This window comes from Balaenoptera acutorostrata, chromosome 11, assembly GCF_949987535.1.
Source record: "Balaenoptera acutorostrata chromosome 11, mBalAcu1.1, whole genome shotgun sequence".
NCBI classification, from domain to species: Eukaryota; Metazoa; Chordata; class Mammalia; order Artiodactyla; family Balaenopteridae; genus Balaenoptera; species Balaenoptera acutorostrata.
The window spans coordinates 98606337-98622721 of record NC_080074.1 but is presented as its reverse complement, the minus strand read 5'-3'; the positions used below and the strand labels follow the sequence as shown (position 1 = coordinate 98622721).

Genomic DNA, 16385 nt, shown 5'->3' with positions numbered 1-16385 from the left:
TTGGTATTTTCTGCACTAGTGGGAAATATCTTTTCTACAGAAGTGTGTGATTTCCAGCATCTGTGAATTTTTATCACCATTAGTAGTGATGCCTTAGACAGAAATTGGCAGTGAACTTTTGATATCAGAAGTGACTGGAGGAAGGGAGATGCAAGAGGGAAGAGATATGGGAACATATGTATATGTATAACTGATTCACTTTGTTATAAAGCAGAAACTAACACACCATTGTAAAGCAATTATACTCCAATAAAGATGTTTAAAAAAAAAAACAAAAGAAATACTCCTTTAAGTAACCACCACAGGAGATAATTTATGAGTGTACTGAGGTTCAGAGACTTAATATGTTTGAACATCGCTAGTTTAGGAAAAACCTGTTCTTCATCTTTGGAAAATTAAGAACTTTCTCCATCACTGTTACATTTCCCCATCACTGTTTCTCACAGAGTTTTAACCATGCATATTAATTATAACTTTTAGCCAGAGTAACTAATTTCTATTACCCAGAGAAAACTACTAGGTAGATAATTAGAAAATGTCTATTATACAAAGCATTTTATAAGACCAGAGGAACTCACGAGCACACATCACTCAACTTTCCACTGTCATACATATCCATTTGACATCTTAAAGTGACAAAAATAAACACATTTGTTAACATAACATATTTATTTTAAAAATATGTATGTGCCTTTCACTGTCTTCAAGTTATTTTACAACTCTGTAAGTTATGGAAAACTGATAGGATATTGTCAAACTCTAGCTATTCTCAACAATAAACATAGTATGATTCTCCATTTGAGGGGTTATTTCAGGAGATTATCAGAATGGCTTTGGTTCTAGTTTGTTTCAGTTTTTTAATATTTTTAAGCAATATCTATACCTCTATAATGAACATAATGGTTTTATAAATAAACATTTGTTTTAAAGAAGTTAAAATCCATTTAGAGGAAATGTCAGTAACATCAAATATTAATGCACATTTAATGTATTTAAGGAGAAAAATGAAAACAGCAATAGCTTGGAGTCACTAATTATAACTGACACAACAGGTCAAATGGGAAGGAAAATTATTTATCTCAAACTATAGTTGGTCCAGTCAGAACTAACATGTTATCATAAAAGATATTTCTTTCCTTGTATAAAAAACATATACATATTGACCATGCAAGCCGTCCTGATTCATTATCTTGTGCCTTTCAATGACTTTTTAATTTCAGAAAAATTTGGAAACAATGGAGGGAGAGGATTACAATCTAAAAATTACAATCTAAAATAACAGAAATGCACCTTGCATTTTTCCCATTTCAAAAAATTAGATGTCAAATTTTATTGTTGGAAAGTTGCTAATATTTTAAACATAACTGCAATCTTAATATATGCTTCTTCATTATTGTTAATGTTTTAATATAATTTAAAACAAGTGTGAAGTTACTATTAGAATTCAGAGTAAATTTATTAGATTATATTTTTAAAATATCTAATATTTATATCTGTAAAAAATAAAATAAAGGAAAATAGAATGAAATAAAATTTCAAACAAAAAAAAAGAGAAAATATGCATGCAGCAGTGGTCATATTAGGATGAAATATCACACAGCATAAGGGAAATCATAAAGGCAGGACTAAAAAAGATGGAGATTAACAATCAAGAAGACATTTAGATAAGAAGATAAGTTAAAGAAAATATGTGATTAATGGATTAGATCTGTTAGTCATTCCAAATAATGACTTCTCCATAACCCCTGCTTTAAATTTAACATTTGAGTAGGTTTAAATATATGTTAGTAATGGTACCTCTTGAATATATTTTCATTTCTGATTTGACCAGAACCGAAGAATGTACTAAAATTAAAATTTTAATTAAAGTTGAAATAAAACTAAACTTTCCTGACTAGATAAAATTTGTTAGATTTCTCAAAATGCTTTAGATAACATGAGTAAAAATGATGTATATGAAGCAATGAAACAATATTCAACTCTTAGAGAAAACAGTGGAGCAAGACTTGAAGTAGATAAGTGCTTTTTGCTTTGACCAGAGCCTTTTAACACACATGCTTATCTCATATAGTCTCAAAATTTAATGGCTTACTGCAATAATGATTTTATTATTTCTCATGTTTCTGTGGGTTGGTTGGGCAGGGCTCAGCCAAGATAGCTCTTGTGTCTGTTCCATATGATGTTGGCTGGGTCATCCATGTGGCTGCTATTTGGACAGACGTATCCATGATGTCACCAGTCACATGTCTGGCCCCCCCAGCTGGGATGGCTGCAAGCCTGAGGCTTGTCTCTCCTTGGTCCTTATTCTCAAAGACTTTTTTCCCTTCATGGTCATTCATCTTCCATGGCCCCTCTTACCGTGTGACCTCTCTAGCATGATAGTGCAGACTGCCTTACATGGTGGCTTAGTTCTTCACAAGAGAGAAAGAGCCTCAAGGCCTCTTAACTTGGTTAGGGAACTTGAGAAACATCATATCTACCACATTCTATTGGTTAAAGCAAGTAACAGGTCAGTTCAGATTCAAAGTGGAAGGGGACAATACAAGGGCATGAATACAAGAAGATGATATTGGTCATATTGTAACAACCTGCCACATACATCAATCAGTTATCAACTTAGTCATGTGTCAATAAGTGTGAAAACTGAAGTTGAACATCTGCTGTTGCTCTTCAATGTTAGGTGCAGGAGATGCAAAGATAGTAAAACATACTCCAAACCTATCCATAGTGTTATGAATTCTGATTCTCTGTAGGATTTAATTCAACCAAAACGGACTTTTTCACGAGATTGGTTTGGTTCAGGAAAAAAAAAAAATCTGGAAATGAGAAGATAGCTCAAACATATCTACTAAATTGTGAGTATTGAAAATCATAAATTTTGAATGTTAGAATGGATGTTTCATCATATAAATAAACTGTTTCTATTTTTTTTTAAAAAAATCAACCTTAGATCTTCAAAGGCAAGTGTGGAGGAAGTTAAATGGGAAAGTACCGCTCGCCTCAGTAATAATACTGCTGGAGTCTGTGCATTTCATTTGTTTACATCTCTACTTAAAATTTTATTTATATAAAAGTTCTTCTCTAAAAGATAAAATTATGAAAATCACTGACTTAAATCTAATCCTTTCACTCTAGAACTGCTGCAACTAAAACCTGGAAATTTGACCTTTTTTGGATCACATACTGGTTAGTTATTTAACTGTGTTTGGAGGTCTTGTCCTCTGATTCCACGTTAGCATTTTCCCCATTAATCTACATGAAACCAGGATCCCTTTCCTGTAGCACTAGCTACAGTGGCTTCCGTTGAGCCTAGCAAAGTCTCTGTATCGTATAACCAGAGTCTGGGGCACCACAATGCACCTTACTATCCCTGAGTTCCTTTGAGTTGTATCGTGTGCCATTTGTGGTGTTTGTCTTATTTCATCACTGGACCATTAGTGCCCAACGTGGGACAGAAACTACTCTTTTGGAAGTGGAACAAGTATGTTTTGCGTCCACTTTGGAAGCGGGAAGCATCTTATTTTGGGGGAACAATGATTAGCATTCAGTGGAATGGGATGGTCAATGATAGAGTAATCATGGAAATTATATCTTGAAACTACAGAATCATGGAGTGGAGGATCTATTGAAATATAGAAATCCAACACAGTAAATTTGCTTAAAATCTCAACTATTGAAACAGAAGAGCCAACAAATACCATGTCCACAAGGAGACAGATTAGCCCGTCTCAAACCATGTTATGCCTCCAGGAAGGAAACAGAGCAAGGGGACCCTAAAAGTTTATTACAGAACTTTACTTGGTGCCTGACTGAAGACTCCTATGTCTTTAATAAGAAAGGAGCCACTGTAACTCCACTTACGCTGGTCGTTGTAACCTGAACTAACTGCGTTGTTGTCACTGCCAGCATGTAGATAAATTTAATAGTGGCAGCCACTAAAGACATTGCTTGCATATCACTGCAGATTTCCCAAGCACAGCTCACTGAGATGGCTGACTGCTGTACACAACTGTATAGACATTAATTTGGAAACACTTTTGTATTTCCAAGATGGCATCTAGTGTTCATACACACCCATAGGGCCACTCTTACCACACTTTTGCTCACGCTTGTCTATGTTTGCACTGTATTCCAGCTCTGAAATTATGGGACCCTGGCCCACTTCTTATTCATGTGCAGCCACTCTCCTATATTTCCTGGAATTTTCTTTGGTGCTAGAATAGTGAATCCTAGGTGCTTGCTGAGCTCTTCAATCAGGGCAAAGGACAAATAGTCTGGCATTTCCAGAGGGGCATGACAGATCTCTGCTGGAAGTATGTGAATATATCCAACCCTGGAAGCAGGTAGGGGTTAACACGTGAGTAACTTTTCCCTTCTTTGTATTTCAGGTTCGGTTAGGCTGACCTAATCAGTCCTTTATTACTCTTGTAGGCAGTATTCCGGAGTAAAACCTTGCCATCCTCTGGCTACTAATTTTTGTGCCTTGTAAGGATATTTGTCTGTCTGTTAAGCTTAATGTAAAGTAGAAATTGGAAAAATTTTAGAAACATATCAATTGTAGCTCACATTCCCCTGCACAATCATTTCTTTTTCTTTTTCTTTTTCTTTTTTTTGTAACTGACATTTTGTTACTAGTAAAGCATCAGAAAGTTGTTGATTATATTTTCTGTCAAAAAGTTGGAGTACAGCGCTTCCCTGGTGGCGCAGTGGTTGAGAATCTGCCTGCCAATGCAGGGGACACGGGTTCGAGCCCTGGCCCGGGAAGATCCCACATGCCGCGGAGCAACTAAGCCCGTGAGCCACAACTACTGAGCCTGCGCGTCTGGAGCCTGTGCTCCGCAACAAGAGAGGCCGCGATAGTGAGAGGCCCGCGCACCGCGATGAAGAGTGGCCCCCGCTTGCCGCAACTAGAGAAAGCCCTCGCACAGAAACGAAGACCCAACACAGCCAAAAATAAACAAATAAATAAATAAGTAAGGGAGTTCCTTTAAAAAAAAAAAAGTTGGAGTACAGATGTTGGATATTTCTGATTAAAAGTAGATTCATCTGCTTTGGAAACAAACTAAAAATTAACTTAACATTCTCTAAGGAAAACAAAATAATTCAGGACTCTTGACTAAAGTTTAGCCATTCTTTCCAGGAGAGCTAGATTTAGAATAAGGAAGCACTTCCAGGCTTGGATTATACATTTCCTAGTAACACTCTGAGGTCTATTTTAGTAAAGGAGCCAGATGAATGTTAGCACCTCAACTGTGGGTGCCAAGCTGTACGACTTGCTTATTCACTTTTTTCGAGTCTGTTGAGTTGTCTCACAGTGTGGCTTTGCTTCACTGTCTGAATCAAAATTTTATCATACTTCATACTTGTACAGCTTTTCAAATCCTCCTTCTTTGTTTTATATTTCTCCATCTGACAAACTCTTCTACACGTGAGTGGTCTTATTGTTAGACCCCTGTGATAGAATTAAAATACCACCTTGCAAAGATTTTTGTTTTCTTTTTGTGTTTGGCACTTAGTAGGCATTCAGCAATCATTTCTTAAATCAAGAAACCACTTTTGGCTTGAAAGATTTTCAAAGCAAATGTTGATGCTTGTTAATGTAATAGTCGGGTAAACGCTTAATCATTTAATAATAGAATATCTTTAAAATAGCAATTTATTTTTACAACGTTGATTTTTAACCCATTCAGATATCAGCTTCACATTTTCATGAAAGCTGTTCCTACTTTGTATCGATAAAAATCTTATGATTCTTATACAAGAGAAAATATGATTCTGTTCTCTCTAGAGTGCTGAAGAGGAAGTGTAAAAATCACTCAGATTAAGTAATGGTAGTTTCAAAACATTTAGCACATTATTTTAAAGGCAGGACCAAGTAAAGAGCAAGGATGTGATACTTTTCTTGGATGCCTCCACATTTTCATCGATTTCTCATAGTTTTCCATAGTGGAATAGCAACACCCAACATTCACTTTCTTCTCGTGTTAATTACTGGGAACAGAAAGAGAATTAACTACATTTAAAGGACCTGGGAGAAAGTAGAGGCATACCTCAGAAATATTGCAGGTCCTGCCCACCTCAATAAAGCAAATATCAAAATAAAGTGATTCACATGAATTTTTTGGTTTTCCAGTGCATGTGAAAGTTATGTTGACACTATACTGTAGTCTATTGAGTGTGCAATAGCATTATGTCTAAAGCAACAATGTATATACCTTAATTAAAAAATACTTTATTTCTAAAAATTGCTAACCATCATCTGAGTTTCCAGCGAATCATAATCTTTCAGCTGCTGGAAGGTCTTGCCTCGATGTTGACAGCTGCTGACTGATCAGAGTCGTGGTTGCTGAAGGTTGGGGTCGCCGTGGCAGTTTCTTAAAATAAGACAGCAGTGAAGTTTGCCACGTCAATTGATTCTTCCTTTTACAAACAATTTCTCTGCAGCATGCAGTGCTATTTGATAGTACTTTACCCACAGTAGAACTTCTTTCAAAATTGGAGTCAGTCTTCTCAAAACCTGCAGCTGGTTTATAAACTAAGTTTTTATAATATTCTAAATCCTTTGTTGTCACCTCAACAATCTTCACCGCGCCTTCACCAGGAGTAGATTTCATCTCAAGAAACCACTGTCTTTGCTCCTCCATATGAAGCAACTCCTCATCCATTCAAGTTTTAACAGGAGATGGCAGCAATTCAGTCACATCTTCAGGCTCCACTTCTAATTCTAGCTCTCTTGCTGTTTCCACCACATCTGCCATTACTTCCTCCACTGAAGTCTTGAACCCCTCCAAGTCATCCACGAGGGTGGGAAGCATTTTCTTCCAAGCTCCTATTAATGTTGATATTTTCATTTCTTCTCATGAGTCATGAATGTTCTTAATGCCATTTAGAACGGTGAATCCTTTCCAGAAGGTTTTTAATTTACTTTGCTCAGTTCCATCAGAGGAGTCACAGTCTATGGTAGCCAAGGCCTCGTGAAATATATTTCTTAAACAATAAGACTTGAAAGTCAAAATTACTCCTTGAACCCTGGGCTGCAGAATGGATGTTGTGTTGTGTTATGTTTTCAGGCATGAAAACAACATTAATTTCATTGTGCATCTTCTTCAGAGCTCTTGGGTGACTCAGGTGAATTGTCAGTGATCAAGAATATTTTGAAAGGAATCTTTTTTTCTGAGCAGTTGTCTCAACAGTGGGCTTAAAATATTCAGTAAACCATGTTGTAAACAGATGTGCTGTCACAAAGCCTGTAGCTTTGTTGTTCCATTTATAGAGCACAGGCAGAGTAGATTTAGCATAATTCTGAAGGGCCCTAGAATTTTCAGAATGATAAATGAGCACTGGCTTCAACTTCAAGTCACCAGCTGCATTAGCCCCTAACTAGAGAGTCAGCCTGTCCTTTGAAGTTCTGAAGCCAGGCACTGACTTCTCTCCAGCTATGAAAGTCCTAGATGGCATCTTTTTCCAATATAAGGCTGTTTCATCTACATTGAAAATCTGTTGTTGAGTGTAGCCACCTTATAATTATCTTACTTAGATCTTCTGGATAACTTGCCTCAGCTTCTACATCAGCACTTGCTGCTTCACTTGGCACTTGTATGTTATAGAGACAGCTTCTTTCCTTAAGCCTCATAAATTAATCTCCACTAGCTTCAAATTTTCTTCTGCAGCTTCCTCCCTCTCTCAGCCTTCATAGAATTGGAGAGAGTTAGGGCCTTACTCTGGACTAGGGTTTGATTTAAGGGAATGTTGTAGCTGGTTACAAACCTTAAATTTGTAAAAAAAAACCAAAAAACAAAAAACAAAAAACCCCACAGTATCTGCGAAGTGCAATAAAGCAAAGTGAAATTATAGGAGGTATGCCTGTAAACAGAATACAGGCCATTTCTGTTCCTTTTATTTTTCTAGTTTTCAACCCTTGAAGGAGTCTATAACCAGGAAAAAATCATATTAAACAAGTAAATTACAAAACTTCATATATATGATGTAAAAATTCTCCACTAACCTAAGGGAACAGGATACAATCAAATTCCTTAGTATAACAAAGAAAGTTTTTCTCAACCAAGACATGTTATATTTTCTACTTTATGTCATGTAGCAGACTTATAGTACCTAAATTCTTATATGCACCTCTCTGATGTTGTTGATAAAATGTGCTATAATTTTCTAACCTTTTCAGTAGACATAGATCTTAAAATAAGATGTAATATATATTCATATCATTCTGCCCCTAGTACCTGTTGGAACACTGTAAACATAATATTCACACGTAGTGAATAGCAAATATCCTTTAAGTGTTACAGCCAAATTATAATGTTTACTTCCATCTTTGCACTTAATCTTTTTGGTCAAAGATTTCTCACCTCTCTTACCACATACACACCCACAAACATGCTCACATATAAACACACATGCACACACAAATAGAAGAAGGAGGGAGCAAGGTAAGAGTTCCACCACGAAATCTAACTTCAAACAAATCCAAATAAATTCTAACAAGGACCACCCAGCTTGGTGCCAATATCCTCTTCAAGTGAATTATTTTATATATGAAAGTATCATAAAATTCACTAATAGATATTAGTGTATACAGACAGATATTTTTAAAAATTAAATTATGCTTCTTAGGAGACAGAAGCCATGAAATCAGGGAAATTAGGAAACAAAGCATATAACTGAAAGCTTGCTAAGACTTTAAAAACGACCTTAGGTTGTACAAAATTATGGTAAGAACTTGGTTTAATTATTTGTCTAAATCTGGGTTTTGCCTCCATAGGAACATTCAGATAGTTCATAGTCAATGATGCGTGTAGTATGTATAGTATATAAATATGCAAATATATGTAATTACTATGTAATAATATCCAATGCATCGGTGGCTATTTATGTATCTAAAACCAAATAAAGACTCAAAATTACCAGGATAGTTGAAGCAAAATCACATATATTCTCTTACAATTACGCTAAGTGACTCTCCACATTTTTATCTATTACAGGTTGACAAAACTGAGTTAGACTCAGTTCAGCCATTGCTATCTAGTTGACTTGGAGCATATTTCTTTGATAAAACTGTGTCTTCAACTATGAAATTTAAGAAATAATGCTATTAATAACATAGGGTAAATGAAGATTATAAAGGTAAATCATGCAAAATATCTAGCACAAAACTGGCATAAACCCCAAAATTATTTTAGATAATTATTAAATATAATATATATAATAAATTATAGACCACGTCTCGACTAAAGAATTATAGAATGAATTATAAGATTTTAACAATAATCCTTTATGTAAATCTTTTTTCTCAGATTAATTTCAGGCTAGTGGAGCTTGGAAATGTGTAAATTGACACTCATCACTGGATGAGCGCTGAGCGCAAAAGTTGAAAGGTACGTTCTTGAAACTGAGGTTTTTACAGATTTGAATAATCTCCTGTTCGGGTACTGATTCTTACTATTCTTAGAGAATCCTTTTACTTCCCCTGTCTTTTTCTCGATGCCTTTTTCATTAACAGATTCTGACTATAGAACTTTTCAATGTAGATATTTTTGCCTAAAGGCCAAAAAAGAGGCTCAGTGCATTTTAATGACACTTAGTAAAAAAAATGCTTGTGCTTTAGATTTCAAAAAGCGACCCATTTGTCACCTTTGGGGTGTTATTTGAGTGATAACCCAAAGACTCTCCAACAGCTCGCCACAGAGACACTGTTTCCAGCTACGTGGGGGAAGACAAGCCGCAGCTGCCGCCAAGGAGCAAGCTCTTTGCAGCTCTTCCGTGAAGTTTTTACACTTTGCTTAATTCTCAGGTGATGGGGCTTATCAGTTAGAAGAGCTGTATGTTAAGGGCCGACATTAAGAAATTTTGAAACAAATTGTACGTTCTCTTCACTCTGGTTTTATAAACCTCTCCCAACCCTAAACAATCAGAGAATGCCAATGTTTTATCCAAAATATATGTTACCTGTTAGATCATTATTATTTGAATGCTTCTTTTTCTCTGTAAACATCTCACTTTATAAAATAGCTATTAAGCAGAGTCGAGTGCTAAGAAAGATCTAGATATGTCCAAGAATTTCACATTGTTTTATTTCTTTCACTTGAGTCTGAGTAAGCTATTCCTAAACCAGATGCAGAACTGATTTCCGCTGTGGTTTTATTGCTTGTTTATCCTTTTATTTCTTTTGATGGGAAACAGTACTCTTGGCACTTTTAACTTCATGCAAAACAGGGACACTTTCTTGTGTAATGTCTCTGGTCAATATCTATGATTGAATTTGTAACTGTCAGTTAAAATCGTAACAGTAAAGCGATACCATACTTGTAAAAACAACAGTGCAGTATCTAAAACCAATAATATAATTATAAAGATATTGGGTAACATGTCAGAGGTCAAATTAAAATAATATGTTGAACAAGAACTGAAAATCAGATTCTCACCAATGGCAAATATTTCTCACTTGATTGGAGCTACAAGGTGATCATCTCTACTTCTTAGAGAAGGCCAGAGCAAGACCTGTTGAAGAACAATCCTAATTAATTCTTAAAAAACTTTCATCAGTGGAAATGAATGACCAATAAGAGACCAGCTAGTCAATTTTAAATGGCATCAGGATCTGGGACAAGATTATTCAGACATGGGAGAAATTTAAATGATTTCCTATTGCTAGGTATACTTGTGTGATCTTCACATTAAAGAAGGTATTGCACAGAGAATTTCTGGTGTATTAATAAATTTCTGCATCAGTAAAATAGTGAAATATAAAAATACTTCACTAGAGGGACTTCCCTGGTGGTCCAGTGGTTAAAACTCTGTGCTTCCACTGCAGGGGCACATGATTGATCCCTGGTTGGGGAACTAAGATCCTGCATGCTGCGTGGCCAAAACAAAAACAAAAACAAAATAATTCACTAGGATTAAATATAGTCATCCTCATGGAAGCAACCTAAGTGTCCATCAACAGATGAATGGATAAAGAAGATGTGGCACATATATACAATGGAATATTACTCAGCCATAAAAAGAAACGAGGGGCAGGGAGAAGATGGCGGAAGAGTAAGACGCAGAGATCACCTTCCTTCCCACAGACACATTAGAAATACATCTACACGTGGAACTGCTCCTACAGAACACCCACTGAACGCTGGCAGAAAACCTCAGACCTCCCAAAAGGCAAGAAACTCCCCACGTACCTGGGTAGGGCAAAAGAAAAAAGAAACAACAGAGACAAAAGAATAGGGACGGGACCTGCACCAGTGGGAGGGAGCCGTGAAGGAGGAAAGGTTTCCACGCACTAGGAAGCCCCTTCGCAGGCAGAGACGGCGGGTGGCGGAGGGGGAAGCTTCGGAGCCACGGAGGAGAGCGCAGCCACAGGGGTGCGGAGGGCAAAGCGGAGAGATTCCCGCACGGAGGCTCGGCGCCGAGCAGCACTCACCAGCCCGAGAGGCTTGTCTGCTCAGCCGCCGGGGCGGGCGGGGCTGGGAGCTGAGGCTCGGGCTTCGGTGCTGGCCGGGAGGGAGTCCGGGAAAAAGTCTGCAGCTGCCGAAGAGGCAAGAGACTTTTTCTTGCCTCTTTGTTTCCTGGTGTGCGAGGAGAGGGGATTCAGAGCGCCGCCTAAACGAGCTCCAGAGACAGGCGCGAGCCGCGGCTAACAGCGCGGACCCCAGGGACGGGCGTGAGACGCTAAGGCTGCTGCTGCCGCCACCAAGAAGCCTGTGAGCGAGCACAGGTCACTCTCCACACCGCCCCTCCCAGGAGCCGGTACAGCCCGCCACTGCCAGGCTCCCGTGATCCAGTGACAATTTCCCCGGGAGAACGCACGGCGCGCCTCAGGCTGCTGCAACGTCACGACGCCTCTGCCGCCGCAGGCTCGCCCCGCCTCCTCCGCACCGCTCCCTCCCCCGGCCTGAGTCAGCCAGAGCCCCCGAAGCAGCTGCTCCTTTAACCCCGTCCTGTCTGGGCGGGAACAGACGCCCTCAGGCGACCTACACGCAGAGGCGGGTCAAAATCCAAAGCTGAACCCTGGCAGCTGTGCGAACAAAGAAGAGAAATGGAAATCTCTCCCAGCAGCCTCAGGAGCAGCAGATTAGATCTCCACAATCAACTTGATGTACCTGCATCTGTGGAATACCTGAATAGACAACAAATCATCCCAAATTCAGGAGGTGGACTTTGGGAGCAGGATATATTAATTTTTCCCCTTTTCCTTTTTTTGTGAGTGTATATGTACATGCTTCTGGGTGAGATTTTGTCTGTATAGCTTTGCTTTATAATAGCTTTATTTTACTTCACTATATTATATCCTCTTTCTTTCTTTCTTTCTTTCTACTTTTTCTCCCTTTTACTCTGAGCCGTGTGGACGAAAGGCTCTTGGTGCTCCAGCCAGGCATCAGGGCTGTGCCGCTGAGGCGGGAGAGCCAACTTCAGGACACTGGTCCACAAGAGACCTCCCAGCTCCACGTAATACCAAATGGCGAAAATCTCTCAGAGATCTCAATCTCAACACCAAGACCCAGCTTCACTCAATGACCAGCAAGCTACAGTGCTGGACACCCTATGCCAAACAACTAGCAAGACAGGAACACAGCCCCATCCATTAGCAGAGAGGCTGCCTAAAATCATAATAAGGCCACAGACACCCCAAAATACACCACCAGACGTGGACGTGCCCACCAGAAAGACAAGATCCAACCTCATCCACCAGAACACAGGTACTAGTCCCCTCCACCAGGAAGCCTACACAACCCACTGAACGAACCTTAGCCACTGGGGACAGATACCAAAAACAATGGTAACTACGAACCTGCAGCCTGTGAAAAGGAGACCCCAAACACAGTAAAATAAGCAAAATGAGACGACAGAAAAACACACAGCAGATGAAGGAGCAGGCTCAAAACACACCAGACCTAACAAATGAAGAGGAAGTAGGTAGTCTACCTGAAAAAGAATTCAGAATAATGATAGTAAGGATGATCCAAAATCTTGGAAACAGAATAGACAAAATGCAAGAAACATTTAACAAGGATGTAGAAGAACTAAAGAGGAACCAAGCAATGATGAAAAACACAATAAATGAAATTAAAAATACTCTAGATGGGATCAATAGTAGAATAACTGAGGCAGAAGAAAGGATAAGTGACCTGGAAGATAAAATGGTGGAAATAACTACTGCAGAGCAGGATAAAGAAAAAAGAATGAAAAGAACTGAGGACAGTCTCAGAGACCTCTGGGACAACATTAAATGCACCAACATTCAAATTATAGGGGTTCCAGAAGAAGAAGAGAAAAAGAAAGGGACTGAGAAAATATTTGAACAGATTATACTTGAAAACTTCCCTAATATGGGAAAGGAAATAGTTAATAAAGTCCTGGAAGCACAGAGAGTCCCATACAGGATAAATCCAAGGAGAAACACGCCAAGACACATATTAATCAAACTGTCAAAAATTAAATATAAAGAAAACATATTAAAATCAGCAAGGGAAAAACAACAAATAACACATAAGGGAATCCCCATAAGATTAACAGCTGATCTTTCAGCAGAAACTCTGCAAGCCAGAAGGGAGTGGCAGGATATACTTAAATTGATGAAGGAGAAAAACCTACAACCAAGACTAATCTACCCAGCAAGGATCTCATTCAGATTTGATGGAGAAATTAAAACCTTTACAGACAAGCAAAAGCTGAGAGAGTTCAGCACCACCAAACCAGCTTTACAACAAATGCTAAAGGAACTTCTCTAGGCAAGAAACACAAGAGAAGGAAAACACCTACAATAACAAACCCAAAACATTTAAGAAAATGGGAATAGGAACATACATATCGATAATTACCTTAAATGTAAATGGATTAAATGCTCCCACCAAAAGACACAGACTGGCTGAATGGATACAAAAACAAGACCCATATATATGCTGTCTACAAGAGACCCACTTCAGACCTAGAGACACATACAGACTGAAAGTGAGGGGATGGAAAAAGATATTCCATGCAAATGGAAATCAAAAGAAAGCTGGAGTAGCAATTCTCATATCAGACAAAATAGACTTTAAAACAAAGACTATTACAAGAGACAAAGAAGGACACTACATAATGATCAAGAGATCAATCCAAGAAGAAGATATAACAATTGTAAATATTTATGCACCCAACATAGGAGCACCTCAATACATAAGGCAAATGCTAACAGCCATAAGAGGGGAAATCGACAGCAACACAATCATAGTAGGGGACTTTAACACCCCACTTTCACCAATGGACAGATCATCCAAAATGAAAATAAATAAGGAAACACAAGCTTTAAATGATATATTAAACAAGATGGACTTAATTGATATTTATAGGACATTCCACCCAAGAACAACAGAATACACATTTTTCTCAAGTGCTCATGGAACATTCTCCAGGATAGATCATATCTTGGGTCACAAATCAAGCCTTGGTAAATTTAAGAAAATTGAAATCGTATCAAGTATCTTTTCCGACCACAACGCTATTAGACTAGATATCAATTACAGGAAAAGATCTGTAAAAAATACAAACACATGGAGGCTACACAATACACTACTTAATAACGAAGTGATCACTGAATAAATCAAAGGGGAAATCAGAAAATACCTAGAAACAAATGACAATGGAGACATGACAACCCAAAACCTATGGGACGCAGCAAAAGCAGTGCTAAGAGGGAAGTTTATAGCAATACAAGCCTACCTCAAGAAACAGGAAACATCTCGAATAAACAACCTAACCTTGCACCTGAAGCAATTAGAGAAAGAAGAACAAAAAAACCCCAAAGCTAGCAGAAGGAAAGAAATCATAAAGATCAGATCAGAAATAAATGAAAAAGAAATGAAGGAAACAATAGCAAAAATCAATGAAACTAAAAGCTGGTTCTTTGAGAAGATAAACAAAATTGATAAACCATTAGCCAGACTCATCAAGAGAAACAGGGAGAAGACTCGAATCAATAGAATTAGAAATGAAAAAGGAGAAGTAACCACCGACACTGCAGAAATACAAAAGATCATGAGAGATTACTACAAGCAACTCTATGCCAATAAAATGGACAACCTGGAAGAAATGGACAGATTCTTAGAAATGCACAACCTGCCGAGACTGAACCAGGAAGAAATAGAAAATATGAACAGACCAATCACAAGCACTGAAATTGAAACTGTGATTAAAAACCTTCCAACAAACAAAAGCCCAGGACCAGATGGCTTCACAGGTGAATTCTATCAAACATTTAGAGAAGAGCTAACACCTATCCTTCTCAAACTCTTCCAAAATAATGCAGAGGGAGGAACACTCCCCAACTCATTCTACGAGGCCACCATCACCCTGATGCCAAAACCAGACAAAGATGTCACAAAGAAAGAAAACTACAGGCCAATATCACTGATGAACATAGATGCAAAAATCCTCAACAAAATACTAGCAAACAGAATCCAACAGCACATTAAAAGGATCATACACCATGATCAAGTGGGGTTTTTCCCAGGAATGCAAGGATTCTTCAATATACCCAAATCAATCAACGTGATACACCATATTAACAAATTGAAGGAGAAAAACCATATGATCATCTCAATAGATGCAGAGAAAGCTTTCGACAAAATTCAACACCCATTTATGATAAAAGCCCTGCAGAAAGTAGGCATAGAGGGAACTTTCCTCAACATAATAAAGGCCATATATGACAAACCCACAGCCAACATTGTCCTCAATGGTGAAAAACTGAAACCATTTCCACTAAGATCAGGAAGAAGACAAGGTTGCCCACTCTCACCACTATTATTCAGCATAGTTTTGGAAGTGTTAGCCACAGAAATCAGAGAAGAAAAAGAAATAAAAGGAATCCAAATCGGAAAAGAAGTAAAGCTGTCACTGTTTGCAGATGACATGATACTATACATAGAGAATCCTAAAGATGCTACCAGAAAACTACTAGAGCTAATCAATGATTTTGGTAACGTAGCAGGATACAAAATTAATGCACAGAACTCTCTTGCATTCCTATATACTAATGATGAAAAATCTGAAAGTGAAATTAAGAAAACACTCCCGTTTACCATTGCAACAAAAAGAATAAAATATCTAGGAATAAACCTACCTAAGGAGACAAAAGACCTGTATGCAGAAAATTATAAGACACTGATGAAAGAAATTAAAGATGATACAAACAGATGGAGAGATATACCATGTTCTTGGATTGGAAGAATCAACATTGTAAAAATGACTCTACTACCCAAAGCAATCTACAGATTCAATGCAATCCCTATCAAACTACCACTGGCATTTTTCATAGAACTAGAACAAAAAATTTCTCGATTTGTATGGAAACACGAAAGACCCCGAATAACCAAAGCAATCTTGAGAACGAAAAA

General features: G+C 37.9%; 1 protein-coding gene across 1 annotated transcript in view; it reads right to left on the bottom strand.

Moving 5' to 3' along the window:
- LOC103012302 (C-type lectin domain family 12 member A) overlaps positions 1-11492 on the bottom strand; it is a 234448-nt gene extending 222956 nt beyond the window's left edge. Inside the window, exon 1 of the mRNA XM_057557167.1 lies at positions 11432-11492. The gene's annotated coding sequence lies outside the window, so the exon portion shown is untranslated. The remainder of the gene's footprint in view (positions 1-11431) is intronic.
- Between the last annotated feature and the right edge of the window lie 4893 nt (positions 11493-16385).